Source organism: Eurosta solidaginis, chromosome 4 (genome assembly GCF_040869045.1).
Source record: "Eurosta solidaginis isolate ZX-2024a chromosome 4, ASM4086904v1, whole genome shotgun sequence".
NCBI classification, from domain to species: domain Eukaryota; kingdom Metazoa; phylum Arthropoda; class Insecta; order Diptera; family Tephritidae; genus Eurosta; species Eurosta solidaginis.
In genome coordinates, this window is record NC_090322.1 from 143,501,902 (window position 1) to 143,520,692 (window position 18,791).

At 37.1% G+C, this 18,791-nt stretch overlaps 1 protein-coding gene across 13 annotated transcripts in view; it reads left to right on the forward strand.

The window, feature by feature from the left end:
• Nost (Nostrin) overlaps positions 1-18,791 on the forward strand; it is a 388,434-nt gene that overhangs the window by 352,420 nt on the left and 17,223 nt on the right. The gene's annotated exons all lie outside the window — the stretch shown is intronic.

The following is an 18,791-nucleotide window of genomic DNA, read 5'->3' on the forward strand; positions in this document are numbered from 1 at the left end:
AAAGTACTTCCAAAATAACACTTCTATTGCTCGACAGATAGCATGCTTAATAAAAACTGATTGTCGAGCCTCTACTGCTGCTGCCTTTTATACTCTGTGATTTCTCATTCGCATACTTCTAGGCGCTTCCAGAATTTACTTAGTTACTGCTATAAAATTATAACTACAGATGCACGTGTATAGCTTCTCATATGCGCGTGTATATGTGAGTGACACTTCCACAGAGATTGCCTACTTTTGGGAGCATCTCAGATTATATATACGCATGTGTTTGTTCATCTCTTCTCCGCTGCTCGTATGGACATATGGGCAGTAATAATGATTGATTTGTTGATGTGCATACGAGTCACTGCTTAGTATCCGCTTAGAGATTATCATACACCTTAGTGTTGCTAGTATTCGTCCCACTATTTTTATAGATGCTTACTTTTTCCCTAAACGATTGAACTTCATACCAGAGCCTACATTCAGTAAGTGTGAGTTTTGAACTCAGATTAAAAAGTTTCAACTTTGTAATAACTGAACACGGCCGCCGCAATGTGTCCCGTGTCGCCGTGCTCCGCCTACCACACCGAAAAATTTTACAAACAAGGTTTTTCAATTAGTATAAAATTTTTCGAAGCGGGGTCGCCCCTCGGCAGTGTTTGGCTAGCACTTTGAGTGTATTTCTTCCATGAAAAGCTCTCAGTAAAAACTCATCTGCCTTGCAGATGCCGTTTGGAGTCGGCATAAAACATGTAGGTCCCGTCCGGTCAATTTGTAAGGAAAATCAAGAGAAGCACGACGCAAATTCGAAGAGAAGCTCGGCCTAAAATCTCTTCGGAGGTTATCCCGCCTCACATTTTTTTTTTACTTATGTACGAGAAACTAGTTAAAAGTTTTGTGATTGAAGTTTATGTAGTTCTGCAAGCACCTACTGATATAATTTTACACAAAACACTTCTTCCGAAATCAAATCTCTTTTGCATTTGCAAAGCAAATCAGTGGTCGTCAGCTAGTGAAATAATTATTCGCGCTCACTTCACACACATTACTACTACTATCTTTCGTTTAGTATTTGATGAACAAGCAGAGTAGCAACATCAGAATAGTCTATTGTTTATTTTTCCAAACAAATATTTTGCAAACAAAGGCCTATGCGCATAATATTTCAATAGTTAAAAATGAGCAATATATTTTGTTTGTTAGACCCAAACAATAAAATAGTATTTGTATTGCATATTTGCGTACTATTTTTTGAGTGTTAGCAAACATGCGTACATACGTCCTACCTCATTGCTTTTTTATCAACTACTAAACCACTACCAGCTTCATGATTTTACTCTTACCAACACAGCCACAGTTTCAATGTTGGTGACCACTGCTTTAAAAACTATATATAAAAATAAATTTTTTAATTGCAATTCGTTGCACATTTATAAAGCTATCACTTTCAAAAAGTATTTCTCTCTTACTTCTAGTTTAAATATTTCTTGTGCCAATATACTAAGTTTTCAAATATCCTGAGTGGTTTTACACCACAGTAGTCCTGGAATTCCTTGAATTCATTGAGCTGCTTTGAGCTTGGTGAGAAAGACTTAAATATCGATGTTCCAAACGAGAACTAACGCTTTTTGCATATAATTTGTTTGTAAAAAATTTGAAAGGTGTTACTTTTGGTTAGGAACAAATTAGTTGCATTTTTTTCTTCGTTTTCAGTTCCTTGTCATATTTTTTAGAGACACACATATATTTTAAATAAATAAAGGATCGAAATATCTAGCCACTAAAACAAGTTTTTCTTTGTGATAAGTCCCTTGTTTCATCAAAAATTATTGACAATGTGTTTGCCCAAAGATTCAACACTTTTCTTGTTTATGCCTCGCATAAATTATCTTCTAGAAATGTAATTGTTCTGCTACATTTTATTGACTCGGCAATTTTCGTGGTAAGAATTCCATTGAAGTAAATTGAAAATTATATTTGGGTAAATGAATTTGTGGCAAGTTTTATAAGCAGTATTTCGAATTTTTGTTTCAGTAAAAAAGAAAGAAAAGTAACAAAATCGTGGCTACTGCCTAAAAAAGACCAAAATTGAAAAAAAGGGACCAGCGGATCAAATGGGGTTGGAAGGGACCATTTTTGGTCCAAATGGACCAAAATGGCAGCCGTGGCCATTACTTGAAGTCTTGCTACTTTGAAGTGTTCTTTGATTTGTTGCAAGTTCTTTATTCACCTAACTTGAAGTTCTTGCTGCATCCTCCTTTATCTATAATCATACATTTCCACTGCTTTTTTGTTGACTGCACCGAATGTCTGTACTATGTAATATGCCGAAACAATTTTCATGCTCAATTATAAACTTATTCCTGTAAATATTGCTATGTACGATTTCTTCCTTATTGTCGTTCGATCGATATTCGATTGCTTTTATTGTATAGTTGTTTTAAATTTATACCCTTTAGCTTGAACCCTTGTCCTCAGTTATGTTTAGTTCTTAAGTACTTAACTTAGCTGTGAGCACGATGATAATTTATTTATTTTTATTTAATTCTCTTTTCTGCCTCTTTAGCGTGTTTGTTTTTATTTATAGATACATGAAGAACAAAATGTATATATATTAGGCCGGGTCGATTTGTGGGGAGGCAAAAAAAATCGCCCATTGCTCTGTGAAAATCATATTCTAGGGATCAAAATAAGAAACTTTGCCGAAGGAACCATACCTCTAAAACGAATTTTGATGTCCCCCCCCCCCCCCCCCCCCCCCTTTGGGTCGAAACTGCAAATTTTGAAAAATCCCACTTTGAAATGCCTATGTTTTTTCTTTTTGGAGTTTATTTTTCTCTTTAGAAATTTATTTAGTCAGAACATATGTAAATGAAAAAATGAATTTAACTTAGTAATAGAAAAGAAAAAAAATTATTAGAAATTTGCGTTTTTACAACCCCCTTTTAAAACCAAGGCATCACTGTGATGCATTTGCATGTCGTAAACATAGTTGTGTGGGTTTTTTATTCAACCGTTTTAAGAAATGATGGTATCACTGTGACACAATTGGAGATCGTAAAATTGCTTGTGTTCTTTTTTTAAGCCACCACAAGACACAGCAGGTAGAATTGAAATTGCCCCTACCCAAAAGTTCGACCCAAAGGGGGGGCATCAGAATTAATTTTAGAGGTATGGTTCCTTCGGCAAAGTTTCTTATTTTGATCCCTAGAATACGATTTTCACAGAGCAATGAGCGATTTTTAAATCGACCCGCCCTAATATATATACTAAATGTGATATACATTTGTATGCCCCTCCGATAAGATTCAGGTCAAGCTTCTCTTCGGCGGTCGACGATGACTATGATATCGCCCCAGGACGGCAACAATATTTTTTTGTTAGATTTGTTTCCAAAACTCGAACAATAAAACTCTACTTGGTTAGCTGATTTCTCTGTAGAGCTACCACTCTAGTATGTTTTTGTTTTCATATTTCGGGAATGAAAAAAGTTAAAAAGACGGACTAAAAACATGCGTTAGAGAAACAGGTGATGCAGCCAGAGCTCATGTATTTATTAGCAAGAGGCTTTTAGATGATTTGCTCAACCTTTTAGGCGGTGATGACAAAGGGTACACCTTTGTTATGTGTTTATGCCCCTGCCTTGTGCAATGTGAAATGCCGCCTCAGTCAAACCTACTAAGGTTCCGATGCCGGAATGGAGAACTATGCATTAATATATTATGATATTGACCCTGGAGCCGAAGTCGAGATCTTATACCAAGTAAATGTCTATAGTTTCTGTCCGATATTTGAAACCATCTTCTTAGTATCGTTTTCCAAGTGCACTTGAGATATTGCTTAGGTTGAAATCGCCAGTCAATAAAAAGCTCACATAGACTGTATGTGTCCATAGTGTAATCAGAATTTGTTTAAAGACCAAACAGAAACACCCAAATTTGGCACCAGGACTTATGTCATTTAATAACTTCGGTCTCTAGGCAAATATTAGAAGTTTTCGAGGATCTAGCTTAGTTGCTGCTTCAATATCTGGCAACTTTGACGCCCGTAGAATCTATACCCTTAGCCTCACGAGCGCAGAACGCAGCTAGCACTTCTTACATCTGCTGCTACTGACGAGGTCTAACTTATAACCATGTCACGCCAGAGGGCAGTGTCCAGTTAGTATGCCCATTGTGAGCTTTAAGTCTTGTCTTTTTAGAGAACCCATCAATTTTGTGCGTCTAACGTCGTTGGACTTGCACATGACCTTAGAAATTTTTCAGCTCCGCGTTTCTGTCCACGCCTTTCCTGCCTATTGGATTATATGTAATTCCTGTCCACTTTTTTATATCTTCCAAATGGACTGCGATGTCTACCGTCGATTCAATGAGCGCTGTATCCTCCTTTGTCAACTCATCGGCCTTTCCCTTACCTTTTATTCCTTTATGAGCGCGAAATCAGTAAAGATGTATGGTCCAGCCTGAGCAAAGTTGTTCTAATGCTTCGTCGAATTTCAGGACACTTCTTGATGAGGTACTGTGTGAGATTTCTGCCTTAATCGCCGCCTGACTATCAATACATATGTTGATGCGACTGCAGCGTAAGCACGCTTCCTCCAGAATTTCTGCTGCTTTCTTCCCGGCTATAATTTCCGCCTGAAAGACGCTGCATTAATCTGTTAGCCTATGGGATCTACATATTTCTGGATGGACATAGTAAACAGCAGAACCGACCCCCTCCTTGAAACCATCGGTATACACGTGTTTAGTATGTTCTGCCATTTATGCAATCTGGCGCTACCCTCCGGTTCAATTGTGGCCATATATTCCGTTTGCCAATATAAGATGGCGCTATACTGCAATGACTATACGGACTGGCTCAAGCTGCCCCGAGGGTAGTTTTCAGGGCTCCTGTTATGATTTTTATAGATAATCTGCATACCCCGTCTAATTTTTTGTTATACGCACTTATTTGTGTGGCTGTTCACCAAACAAGGGCCCCATATTAAAGTATGGGTTTGACAATGCCGTAAATACCCAATGAGAGAGTTAAGGTTACAGGCTCCGCGTGCACTCCAGCATCCTCTTGCATGCATACAGTGCCGCGGTGGCTTTCTTCGATCTCTCTTCCACATGGAGTTTCCACTACAACATTCTATCTAGTATAACTCCTCGATACTTTATACTATATTTTTCTTGTAGCAAAGGCTTAGTCCAATTAGGGACCTTCCTAGTTAATATTTCCCGATCGGTTTTTCCCACGTTGGCGGTTAACCCGACTCCAGATGCTCAGGTATGTGCATCCCGAAGCGCCTGAGCCATCAGAGCGCTGATTGTTGTTAGTTATCTGCCGCTTATGATGAGTGAAACATCATCTGCATATGCCGTAACTGGTCCTCCGTCGAACTGCGTAAGCATTTTGTTGATAACCAGCGTCCACAGCATTGGTGATGAAACCCCACTCTGCGGCGCTCCGCTGTTTACGGATTTTTTTGCCGTGCATAGACCCAATTGTGATGTGATCATTCTGCATGGAGCCCATCCATTTTGTTAAGGCCGGACTATCCATGATTGCTCGGTTCGAGACACAAAACCACCTGGTGTTCCAGGGCTATTTCTATATTTATGACCACCGTATGCAATGCAGTGTCGACTGACCTGCTTTTGGTGTAAGTATGTTGTGCTGAAAAGAATAATTCTTCATTCATATTCGATTTTATGTACACATCTATTCATTTATTCTAACTTGTTTTCCTTTTGCTTCAGGAAATTACACCCTCAAGGATAATTTGTTGCCAATAAATTTTGGTAGCCACCTCTTTTTACCGGCGTTCTGGAACACTGCGTAATATTGTAAAAAAAATAACAACAAATTAAATGTAGAATACATAAAACAAGTACGCGTATGCACTTTTTGATACCAAAGTCCTTAAATATTCACAATTTTTCCGGGTAATAAAATTGTACTTCTTACCTATTTTGGTGGTAGCATTACTAACCAAAATCTCTTCCAGAACAAAAAAAGTGATATAAAAGTTGATTGTTATCTTCATTACCAGTTACAAGAAAGTTCTTACCAGGCTGAAATATAGCCGTTAATCAGGAATTGGACATATGTATGCGATTGAATTGTTATATTACAATTGGTTTCTAGTTAACTAGGTCGTGGAACTGTTAATGTACTAAATCGCAAAAAAAAAGCACATACAAACAGCCATTCAAGAACAACATTTTATAAGGTTTCTACAAATTGAATTAATGGATTAATCGTAGTGATTTGATGATGTTTGTCAATTTAAATTGCCAGGTTTAAGTCTCATCAATGGGTTCATTGGTAAATTGTTAATTGCATAAGTATGCACATAGACCGGTTATTTTAGCAGCAGTTCATCATTATTAAGTACACCATCAACTAACAATGTATGTTGTTGTAACCGCAAAAACACTTCCCTAAGTCTTATGGGAGTGTTACGCATATAGAATCTGGTGGTACATGCAAACTCTGGTACTAACCCAATTAGCACCTCGAACTTTCGGATTCGTGGATTTAGTCGCCTCTTATGATAGGCATGCCTTATCGCTGGAATACTCTAAGACCATTAACCCGCTAGGGCTACTAAAAATACCAGATGAGTCAGTCAAAAATTGTCAAAAATTGTCTTCTGAAAGGTGATACGCCCCCCGCTTTATTTCAAAACATACTTATATGAATTAATTCTAGCTTAAGAGCCGCTTTCCTCATCTCTTGTTAAGTCAGAATTTAACAGGAGGATAGAAATCCTTCGCATAGCTTTATTTGCGATTTTCGTTTTCAAAAACACATGGTGATCAACTCTCAGTTAAATCAATAGGTGTGAATATTCGATAAAACAAATCGTTACACTCTATTGCGAATGCACAAAAAATAATAAAACAGCAGGCTGTTCTTTGCACTTTTGCCTTAGATAAGTGACTTACACTAAAGATAGTGAAAACGGCCCTAGGGGAAATCCTACATGGTTAGAAATTTGAGCCTCAATTTTCCACAATGCACCGGCGGCCGCCTAGGTGTGGTGTGTAGCTTGCTCCGCCTACCACACCTAAGTTCCTGTGTTCAAGTGCCGGGCAAAGCAACATCAAAAATTTAGAAAACATTTTTTCTACCACTTCTACCTTGGCAGTGGTTTGTCAAACACCCCGAGTGTTTTTCTGGCATGAAAATCTTCTCAGTCAAAATTCACCTACCTTGCATTTGTCTTTCTAACTCGGCATAAGAACACGTAATTTCCGTCCCGCCAATTCCTATGAAATAATTTCCTCCGAGTTAAATCGGGCCAAGTACACATTTTTTTTATTGGTTTAAGCAACTTTTTTTGTACTAAAGTGGAAACCTCCCAATTTCCTATTGCGCCATTTAATTTTTATCCGCTTAAATTTTAAAATTAACTGGAGAATTATGAAATGGGTGACTCTAGAATTTGTTTGTACGATATGGGTATCAAACGAAAGGTGTTAATGAGTATTTTAAAATTGGAGTGGACCTTAGTTCTATAGGTAGACGCCTTTTCCAGATATCGCCATAAAGGGGTGACTCTATAATATGTTTTTACGATATGGGTATCAAATTAAAGGTATTAATGAGGGTTTTAAAAGGGAGTGGTGGTATTTGTATATGTGAAGGCGTTTTCGAGGTATCGACTAAAATGTGGACCAGGGTTACCCAGAACATCATCTGTTGGGTACCGCTAATTTATTTATATATGTAATACCACGAACAGTATTCCTGCCATGATCCCAAAGGGTTTTGATTTCGCCCTGCAGAACTTTTTCATTTTCTTCTACTTAATATGGTAGGTGTCACACCCATTTTACCAAGTTTTTTTCTAAAGTTATATTTTGCGTAAATAAACCAATCCAATTACCATGTTTCATCCCTTTTTTCGTATTTGGTATAGAATTATGGAATTTTTTTCATTTTTCGTAATTTTCGATATCGCAAAAGTGGGCGTGGTCATAGTCGGATTTCGGCCATTTTTTATACCAATATAAAGTGAGTTCAGATAAGTACGCGAACTGAGTTTAGTAAAGATATATCGATTTTTGCTCAAGTTATCGTGTTAAGGCCGAGCGGAAAGAGAGACGGTCGGCTGTGTATAAAAAATGGGTGTAGCTTCAACCGATTCCGCCCTTTTTCAAAGAAGACAGTTATTGTCCTAGAATCTAAGCCCCTACCAAATATCACAAGGGTTGGTATATTTTTGTTCGACTTATGGCATTAAAAGTATCCTAGACAAATTAAATGAAAAAGGGCGGAGCCACGCCCATTTTGAAATTTTATTTTATTTTTGTATTTTGTTGCACCATATCATTACTAGAGTTGAATGTTGACATAATTTACTTGTATACTGTAAATATATTAAATTTTTTGTTCAAATTTGACTTAAAATTTCTTTTTTAAGTGGGCGTGGTCGTTCTCCGATTTTGCTAATTTTTATTAGGCATACATGTAGTAATAGGAGTAACGTTTCTGCCAAATTTCATCATGATATCTTCAACGACTGCCAAAATACAGCTTGCAAATCTTTTAAATTACCTTCTTTTAAAAGCGGGCGGTGACACGCCCGTTGTCCAAAATTTTACTAATTTTCTATTTTGCGTCATAAGTTCAACTCACCTACCAAGTTTCATCGCTTTATCCGTCTTTGGTAATGAATTATCGCACTTTTTCAGTTTTTCGAAATTTTCGATATCGAAAAAGTGGGCGTGGTTATAGTCCGATATCGTTCATTTTTAATAGCGATCTGAGACGGGTACCCAGAAACCTGCATACCAAATTTCATCAAGATACCTAGAAATTTACTCAAGTTATCGTGTTAACGGACAGACGGACGGACAAACGGACGAACGGACATGGCTCTAATCAAATTTTTTTTCGATACTGATGATTTTGATATATGGAAGTCTATATCTATCTCGATTCCTTTATATATGTACAACCAACCGTTATCCAATCAAAGTTAATATACTCTGTGAGCTATGTTCAACTGAGTATAATTACAAAGTTTACAAATGGCAATGGTTATTAGGACATGTTTTTATACTCAGTTGAGCAGAGCTCACAGAGTATATTAAGTTTGATTGGATAACGGTTGGTTGTACATATATAAAGGAATCGAGATAGATATAGACTTCCATATATCAAAATAATCAGGATCGAAAAAAAATTTGATTGAGCCATGTCCGTCCGTCCGTCCGTCCGTCCGTTAACACGATAACTTGAGTAAATTTTGAGGTATCTTGATGAAATTTGGTATGTAGGTTCCTGAGCACTCATCTCAGATCGCTATTTAAAATGAACGATATCGGACTATAACCACGCCCACTTTTTCGATATCGAAAATTTCGAAAAACCGAAAAAGTGCGATAATTCATTACAAAAGACCGATAAAGCGACGAAACTTGGTAGATGAGTTGAACTTATGACGCAAAATAGAAAATTAGTAAAATTTTGGACAATGGGCGTGGCACCGCCCACTTTTAAAAGAAGGTAATTTAAAACTTTTGCAAGCTGTAATTTCGCAGTCGTTGAAGATATCATGATGAAATTTGGCAGGAACGTTACTCTTATTACTATATATACGCTTAATAAAAATTAGCAAAATCGGAGAAGGACCACGCCCACTTTAAAAAAAAAATTTTTTTTAAAGTAAAATTTTAACAAAAAATTTAATATCTTTACAGTATATAAGTAAATTATGTCAAGATTCAACTCCAGTAATGATATGGTGCAACAAAATACAAAAATAAAAGAAAATTTAAAAATGGGCGTGGCTCCGCCCTTTTTCATTTAATTTGTCTAGGATACTTTTAAAGCCATAAGTCGAACAAAAATTAACCAATCCTTTTGAAATTTGGTAGGGGCATAGAGTTTATGGCGTTAACTGTTTTCTGTGAAAATGGGTGAAATCGGTTGATGTCACGCCCAGTTTTTATACACAGTCGTCCGTCAGTCCTTCCGCATGGCCGTTAACACGATAACTTGAGCAAAAATCGATATATCTTTACTAAACTCAGTTCACGTACTTATCTGAACTCACTTTATCTTGGTATGAAAAATTAACGAAATCCGACTATGACCACGCCCACTTTTTCGATATCGAAAATTACGAAAAATGAAAAAAATGCCATAATTCTATACCAAATACGAAAAAAGGGATGAAATATGGTAAGGTAATTGGATTGTTTTATTGACGCGAAATATACCTTTAGAAAAAACTTTATAAAATGGTTGTGACACCTACCATATTAAGTAGAAGAAAATGAAAAAGTTCTGCAGGGCGAAATAAAAAACCCTTAAAATCTTGGCAGGTATTACATATATAAATAAATTATCGGTATCCAACAGATGATGTTCTGGGTCACCCTGGTCCCCATTTTGGTCGATATCTGGAAAACGCCTTCACATATACAACTACCACCACTCCCTTTTAAAACTCTCATTAATACCTTTAATTTGATACCCATATCGTACAAACTCATTCTAGAGTCACCCCTGGTCCACCTTTATGGCGATATTTCGAAAAGGCGAACACCTATAGAACGAAGGCCCACTCCCTTTTAAAAATACTCATTAACACCTTTCATTTGATACCCATATCGTACAAACAAAGTCTAGAGTCACCCCTGGTCCAGAAAGGCCCACTCCCTCTTAAAATACTCATTAACTCCTTTCGTTTGATACCCATATTGCACAAACGAATTCTAGAGTCACCCCTGGCCCACCTTTATGGCGATATCTCGAAACGGCGTCCACCTATGGAACTAAGGATTACTCCCTTTTAAAATACTCATTAACACCTTTCATTTGATACCCATATCGTACAAACGCATTCTAGAGTCACACCTGGTCCATCTTTATGGCGATATCTCGAAAAGGCGTCCACCTATAGAACGAAGGCCCACTCCCTTTTAAAAATACTCATTAACACCTTTCATTTGATACCCATATCGTACAAACAAAGTCTAGAGTCACCCCTGGTCCAGAAAGGCCCACTCCCTCTTAAAATACTTATTAACTCCTTTCGTTTGATACCCATATTGCACAAACTCATTCTAGAGTCACCCCTGGTCCACCTTTATGGCGATATTTCGAAAAGGCGAACACCTATAGAACGAAGGCCCACTCCCTTTTAAAAATACTCATTAACACCTTTCATTTGATGCCCATATCGTACAAACAAAGTCTAGAGTCACCCCTGGTCCAGAAAGGCCCACTCCCTCTTAAAATACTCATTAACTCCTTTCGTTTGATACCCATATTGCACAAACGAATTCTAGAGTCACCCCTGGCCCACCTTTATGGCGATATCTCGAAACGGCATCCACCTATGGAACTAAGGATTACTCCCTTTTAAAATACTCATTCACACCTTTCATTTGATACCCATATCGTACAAACGCATTCTAGAGTCACACCTGGTCCATCTTTATGGCGATATCTCGAAAAGGCGTCCACCTATAGAACGAAGGCCCACTCCCTTTTAAAAATACTCATTAACACCTTTCATTTGATACCCATATCGTACAAACAAAGTCTAGAGTCACCCCTGGTCCAGAAAGGCCCACTCCCTCTTAAAATACTTATTAACTCCTTTCGTTTGATACCCATATTGCACAAACGAATTCTAGAGTCACCCCTGGTCCACCTTTATGGCGATATCTCGAAAAGGGGTCCACCTATAGAACTAAGCCCCACGCCCTTTTAAAATAATCATTAACACCTTTCATTTGATACCCATATCATACAAACAAATTCTAAAGTCACCCCTGGTCCACGTTTATGGCGATATCTCGAAACGGCGTCCACCTATAGAACTAAGGCCCACTGCCTTTTAAAATACTCATTAACACCTTTCGTTTGATGCCCATATTGTGCAAACAAATTCTAGGGTCACCCCTGGTCCACCTTTATGGCGATATCTCGAAACGGCGTCCACCAATGGAACTAAGGATTACTCCATTTTAAAATGCTCATTAACACCTTTCATTTGATACACATATCGTACAAACACATTCTAGAGTCACCCCTGGTCCATCTTTACGGCGATATCTCGAAAAGGCGTCCATCTATAGAACTTAGGTCCACGCCCTTTTAAAATACTCATTAATACCTTTCATTTGATACCCATATCGTACAAACGCATTCTAGAGTCAACCCTGATCCACCTTTATGGCTATATCCCTAAATGGCGTCCACCTATAGAACTATGGCCCACTCCCTCATAAAATACTCTTTAATGCCTTTCATTTGATACACATGTCATACAAACACATTCCAGGGTTTCCTTCGGTTCATTTTCCTACATGGTTATTTTCCCTTATGTTGTCACCATAGCTCTCAACTGAGTATGTAATGTTCGGTTACACCCGAACTTAACCTTCCTTACTTGTTTGTATTATGAACTTTTGTTGAGCTAACTATATCCAAAGTCTCCGATAGTGGTATTGATGGGTATAAATCTTTTATGTCAAAAGATACCAATTTGATGTTTGGAAAATCGTTCCAATATACATCATTTATCCACCCTGTCGGAAAATCAACAAAACAAAATAAGTCAGAAATTTCATTGTGATGCGGCCATTACTGTTACTGCTTTTTTTGCTGTTAAATGTCTGCTAACTCGGTTTCCACTCGGTCAGTTAATTTGTGTGACAGTTTATTTGTTTCTTTTTTGCTTGGTTTGTGTTGTGGCGCTTTTGCATTTCAGCACCATTTCTTTGTCGATTTAACCTGGAAATAATTTTTGATTTTTCACATTTTTTTCAATCGCTCGTGAACCAACAGTTTTTTATACCCAGCTGTACTTGTATACAAGTTTTATAATTTTAATCGCATAATGATGGTTTGTATTACCGTGTCCACCCATCTGTTAACACGAAAACTTCAACAAACATTTAGAAGTTTTTTATCAATTTGGTTACATTTGTTTTTTTGGCCCCATAAAAGATTAATATTGAAAATGGGTGAATCTTGACTATAACCTAAACAAATTTTACGATATCGGAAACTACGAAAATGAAAAAATTTGGTTGAGTTATTAACCAATACAGATAGACTGATGAGGCCTGGCTTAATCTGTTGGCATAGTATAAATTTACTAGTAAAAAACTTTTGTATTTTACAAGCGTTTGAAGTTATGATTTTCAAAATCTTGTAGAAGTATTTTTATTCTGTGAAAACTTGCAAAATCGGTGGACCCACCCACTTAAAAAAGACTGTGTTCAAAAGGCCTTTCTTCACAAAATTTTGTAAAAAAAAATATCCTTTATAATATATAATATAAACAATTCTTCTGTAACAATGGCAAAATCGGTCGAGATATATCATTTTAGTTCCGAAAACGTGCCTTTAGCAGTCTTTACGTGAAACCCCTTAAACCAAGTAAGCTATAGCTTATCTATGTAAGTATATAAAAATGAATTTGTGTGCGTTATTACTTTCAAAGCTGAAAAAGGCTATACCGATTTTAATAATTTTGTCTCTGTTATTTTCGATCCGATTCGGGGATCAGTTGAAAAATATTTTACCTCATACTCAAAAACGGTTTGACCGATTTCAATAAATTTTTCGTTCCTTTACTGAATCAAACTAAGTGTTCATTTATAGCACAACAATTTTTAAAACCTTAGTTTATAAATATTTTTAATTAGTATTTACGATACTTCTTTCCGGGAAGAGGACCAGGGACCGATCTTTTCGCACAAATTTTGTTCTTGTTTGGATTTACCTGAAGTTGAGCGTATAGGTAGCCCTTTGGCTAGATTACTATTTATGACACTTATTTCGGGAAATGGAGCAGGGACAGACAGGGACTGGGACCTGGACAAGGACTGAGACTGGGAGTGGCACAGAGACTGGGACTTAGAAGATTTCTTAGCTACTTGTATTTACTTTAAAATAGTTTTCAGATTGTAGGCTTATTGTTCATATATGTTTTAAATTTAAACCAAAAACTTTAGAGCGCGCCTATAATTATTCCACACAATTAGGATCAAAAAGTATAGAGAATTAGTATGTACCTAAACGGTGAATAAAAGAAAAGCAACAAAAAGGCAACACTTAGAGACCAAATGCAAAGCGAACAGCGGGGCATAGTATAAAATATGAATGTTGGAGCTTTCGAGTTCAATACTCAGCTCCCGAGAAGCTAGCTGATGAAGAAGTGAAATTCAACAAGTAAGGAAGGTTAAGTTCGGGTGTAACCGAACATTACATACTCAGTTGAGAGCTATGGTGACAACATAAGGGAAAATAACCATGTAGGAAAATGAACCGAGGGAAACCCTGGAATGTGTTTGTATGACATGTGCATCAAATGAAAGGTATTAAAGAGTATTTTATGAGGGAGTGGGCCATAGTTCTATAGGTGAACGCCATTTAGGGATATAGCCATAAAGGTGGATCAGGGTTGACTCTAGAATGCGTTTGTACGATATGGGTATCAAATGAAAGGTATTAATGAGTATTTTAAAAGGGCGTGGACCTAAGTTCTATAGATGGACGCCTTTTCGAGATATCGCCGTAAAGATGGACCAGGGGTGACTCTAGAATGTATTTGTACGATATGGGTATCAAATGAAAGGTGTTAATGAGCATTTTAAAAGGGAGTAATCCTTAGTTCCATTGGTGGACGCCGTTTCGAGATATCGCCATAAAGGTGGACCAGGGGTGACCCTAGAATTTGTTTGCACAATATGGACATCAAACGAAAGGTGTTAATGAGTATTTTAAAAGGGAGTGGGCCTTAGTTCTATAGGTGGACGCCGTTTCGAGATATCGCCATAAACGTGGGCCAGGGGTGACTCTAGAATTCGTTTGTGCAATATGGGTATCAAACGAAAGGAGTTAATGAGTATTTTAAGAGGGAGTGGGCCTTAGTTCTATAGGTGGACGCATTTTCGAGGTATCGCAATAAAGGTGGACCAGGGGTGTCTCTAGACTTTGTTTGTACGATATGGGTATCAAATGAAAGGTGTTAATGAGTATTTTTAAAAGGGAGTGGGCTTTCGTTTTATAGGTGTTCGCCTTTTCGAGATATCGCCATAAAGGTGGACCAGGGGTGACTTTAGAATTTGTTTGTATGATATGGGTATCAAATGAAAGGTGTTAATGATTATTTTAAAATGGCGTGGGGCTTAGTTCTATAGGTGGACCCCTTTTCGAGATATCGCCATAAAGGTGGACCAGGGGTGACTCTAGAATTCGTTTGTGCAATATGGGTATCAAACGAAAGGAGTTAATAAGTATTTTAAGAGGGAGTGGGCCTTTCTGGACCAGGGGTGACTCTAGACTTTGTTTGTACGATATGGGTATCAAATGAAAGGTGTTAATGAGTATTTTTAAAAGGGAGTGGGCCTTCGTTCTATAGGTGGACGCCTTTTCGAGATATCGCCATAAAGATGGACCAGGTGTGACTCTAGAATGCGTTTGTACGATATGGGTATCAAATGAAAGGTGTTAATGAGTATTTTAAAAGGGAGTAATCCTTAGTTCCATAGGTAGACGCCGTTTCGAGATATCGCCATAAAGGTGGGCCAGGGGTGACTCTAGAATTCGTTTGTGCAATATGGGTATCAAACGAAAGGAGTTAATGAGTATTTTAAGAGGGAGTGGGCCTTTCTGGACCAGGGGTGACTCTAGACTTTGTTTGTACGATGTGGGTATCAAATGAAAGGTGTTAATAAGTATTTTTAAAAGGGAGTGGGCCTTCGTTCTATAGGTGTTCGCCTTTTCGAAATATCGCCATAAAGGTGGACCAGGGGTGACTCTAGAATGAGTTTGTACGATATGGGTATCAAATTAAAGGTATTAATGAGAGTTTTAAAAGGGAGTGGTGGTAGTTGTATATGTGAAGGCGTTTTCCAGATATCGACCAAAATGGGGACCAGGGTGACCCAGAACATCATCTGTTGGATACCGATAATTTATTTATATATGTAATACCTGCCAAGATTTTAAGGGTTTTTTATTTCGCCCTGCAGAACTTTTTCATTTTCTTCTACTTAATATGGTAGGTGTCACAACCATTTTATAAAGTTTTTTCTAAAGGTATATTTCGCGTCAATAAAACAATCCAATTACCTTACCATATTTCATCCCTTTTTTCGTATTTGGTATAGAATTATGGCATTTTTTTCATTTTTCGTAATTTTCGATATCGAAAAAGTGGGCGTGGTCATAGTCGGATTTCGTTAATTTTTCATACCAAGATAAAGTGAGTTCAGATAAGTACGTGAACTGAGTTTAGTAAAGATATATCGATTTTTGCTCAAGTTATCGTGTTAACGACCATGCGGAAGGACTGACGGACGACTGTGTATAAAAACTGGGCGTGACATCAACCGATTTCACCCATTTTCACAGAAAACAGTTAACGCCATAAAATCTATGCACCTACCAAATTTCAAAAGGATTGGTTAATTTTTGTTCGACTTATGGCGTTAAAAGTATCCTAGACAAATTAAATGAAAAAGGGCGGAGCCACGCCCATTTTTAAATTTTCTTTTATTTTTGTATTTTGTTGCACCATATCATTACTGGAGTTGAATCTTGACATAATTTACTTATATACTGTAAAGATATTAAATTTTTTGTTAAAATTTTACTTTAAAAAAATTTTTTTTTTAAAGTGGGCGTGGTCCTTCTCCGATTTTGCTAATTTTTATTAAGCGTACATATAGTAATAAGAGTAACGTTCCTGCCAAATTTCATCATGATATCTTCATACCAAATTTCATCAAGATACCTCAAAATTTACTCAAGTTATCGTGTTAACGGACGGACGGACGGACGGACGGACATGGCTCAATCAAATTTTTTTTCGATCCTGATTATTTTGATATATGGAAGTCTATATCTATCTCGATTCCTTTATATATGTACAACCAACCGTTATCCAATCAAACTTAATATACTCTGTGAGCTCTGCTCAACTGAGTATAAAAACAAAGTGAAAAGTATGCAAATCACAAATACGCTAAGAACCACTTTACGTCAAAACTATGTTCAATTCAACAATAAAGTATATAGACAAACAAACGGTCGTGGAATGGGAAGCCCCACATCAGCCACATCAGAAAATCTGGAAGAAAAGTGCATACAGGAGCTGAGGCCTAAATTAGGCGTGTCATTTTATGCTCGATACGTGGATGACATAATATGCGTTTTAACTACTAATAACGAAAAGCTTGTACTGGAGTACCTCAACAACCAGCACGGAAATATAAAATTTACAATGGAAACCGAAAAAGACGGAGGAACCAACTATCTAGACCTCACGATAAATATTGATAAAGTTGCCAAAAGATTTAACTATGACATATATAGAAAGCCAACGGCCCCGACACAATAATACATAATACCTCAAATCACCCCCATACATACCATAAAAATGCAGCATTAAGGCATTTGGTACATAGACTTGAAAGAACACCTCTTACACAAGAGGCATATACGAGTGAGCTTGAAGTCATATATAACATTGCTGCAAACAACGGATATAAAAATGGACTAGTAGATAAGCTAAGAAGGACGCATGGTGAACCAAAAAGAAATAATGAAAAGGAAAATTATAACACCTCGACGACTATGACATATATTGGAAAAGCAACATATAAATTGGCAAAGTTCTTTAAAAATACAACATTAACACAGCATTCAAATCATCGAACAATCTAGGGCAGAAACTAACACTAACTCAGAAGATCCGTTTAGCGGCCACGGCGTATACAAGCTTACCTGCGGATGCCAACATAGTTACAAAGAGGACGGCAAATAAGAACGAGGTTCAGAGAGCACATTCGAGATTACAACAAAAAACACGGAATCCAAACATTATACCAGAGTCTAAGTTCGCGAATCACATGGTCGAAAATGAATGTTCTCCAGCAAACATCAATAAAACAGTTAGGGTTCTTCACATACAAGCAAAAGGCCGACGCCTCAACGTACTCGAAAACATGAAAATCTACAAACAGAAAACATTCGACGGTAGAATAATAAACGAACAGATAAACACAATTTCTGACACAATATTCGAGCCTTTAAAACTTGTTTGCAAGAAACAAAGTAATCACACAGGTACAACAGAAAAACACACAACAACAAATAAACACAAAACAACTAACGCTCAAAAACAACAAACCCACAAAGAAGGTCAAACGACTAAAATCACGGACTTTTACCTGCCTCAGCCAGCCACACAAATCGATCAGTAAAACCCACCCTAGGTTGTGAATGAGCACACAGCACATACATATACCTAAATATACACAAGCATCAATTTTGACAATACCTGCTCATGAACTTACGAACTATAAATACAGGTCAAACGCCAACAACAGATCAGAATGAAAATCGACACTGATGATGGAACAACGCCAAAACCGGTTTGTCTCGAAACCAAATTTGACAAGGGATGACGGAAAATCGTTCCAATATACATCAATGAAATTTCTCGTGCTCATAAGTTCTAATGCAATTATAAACAAAACTTCAGACTTATCAGTTGAAACTTTTGTTGGCTTGCTCATTCAAATAAAAAAAATCACAAAGCACTGTTATAAACAATCTTACTATATATAAGAAAAATGCATGCTAACATATTTTGTATAGTATTCATTGTTAAACAGCAGGTTTTAATTGTGAAAAATATTATAAAAGTACAAACGAGTGGTAAAAAATAGCTACACTTGCAAAGTCTGAAAGCACTCATACCCAAAACACATGTTAAAATTTTCTTCTTATGCTTTGCTTGCAGCAAAAGTTGGAAACTGGCTATTTTTTAA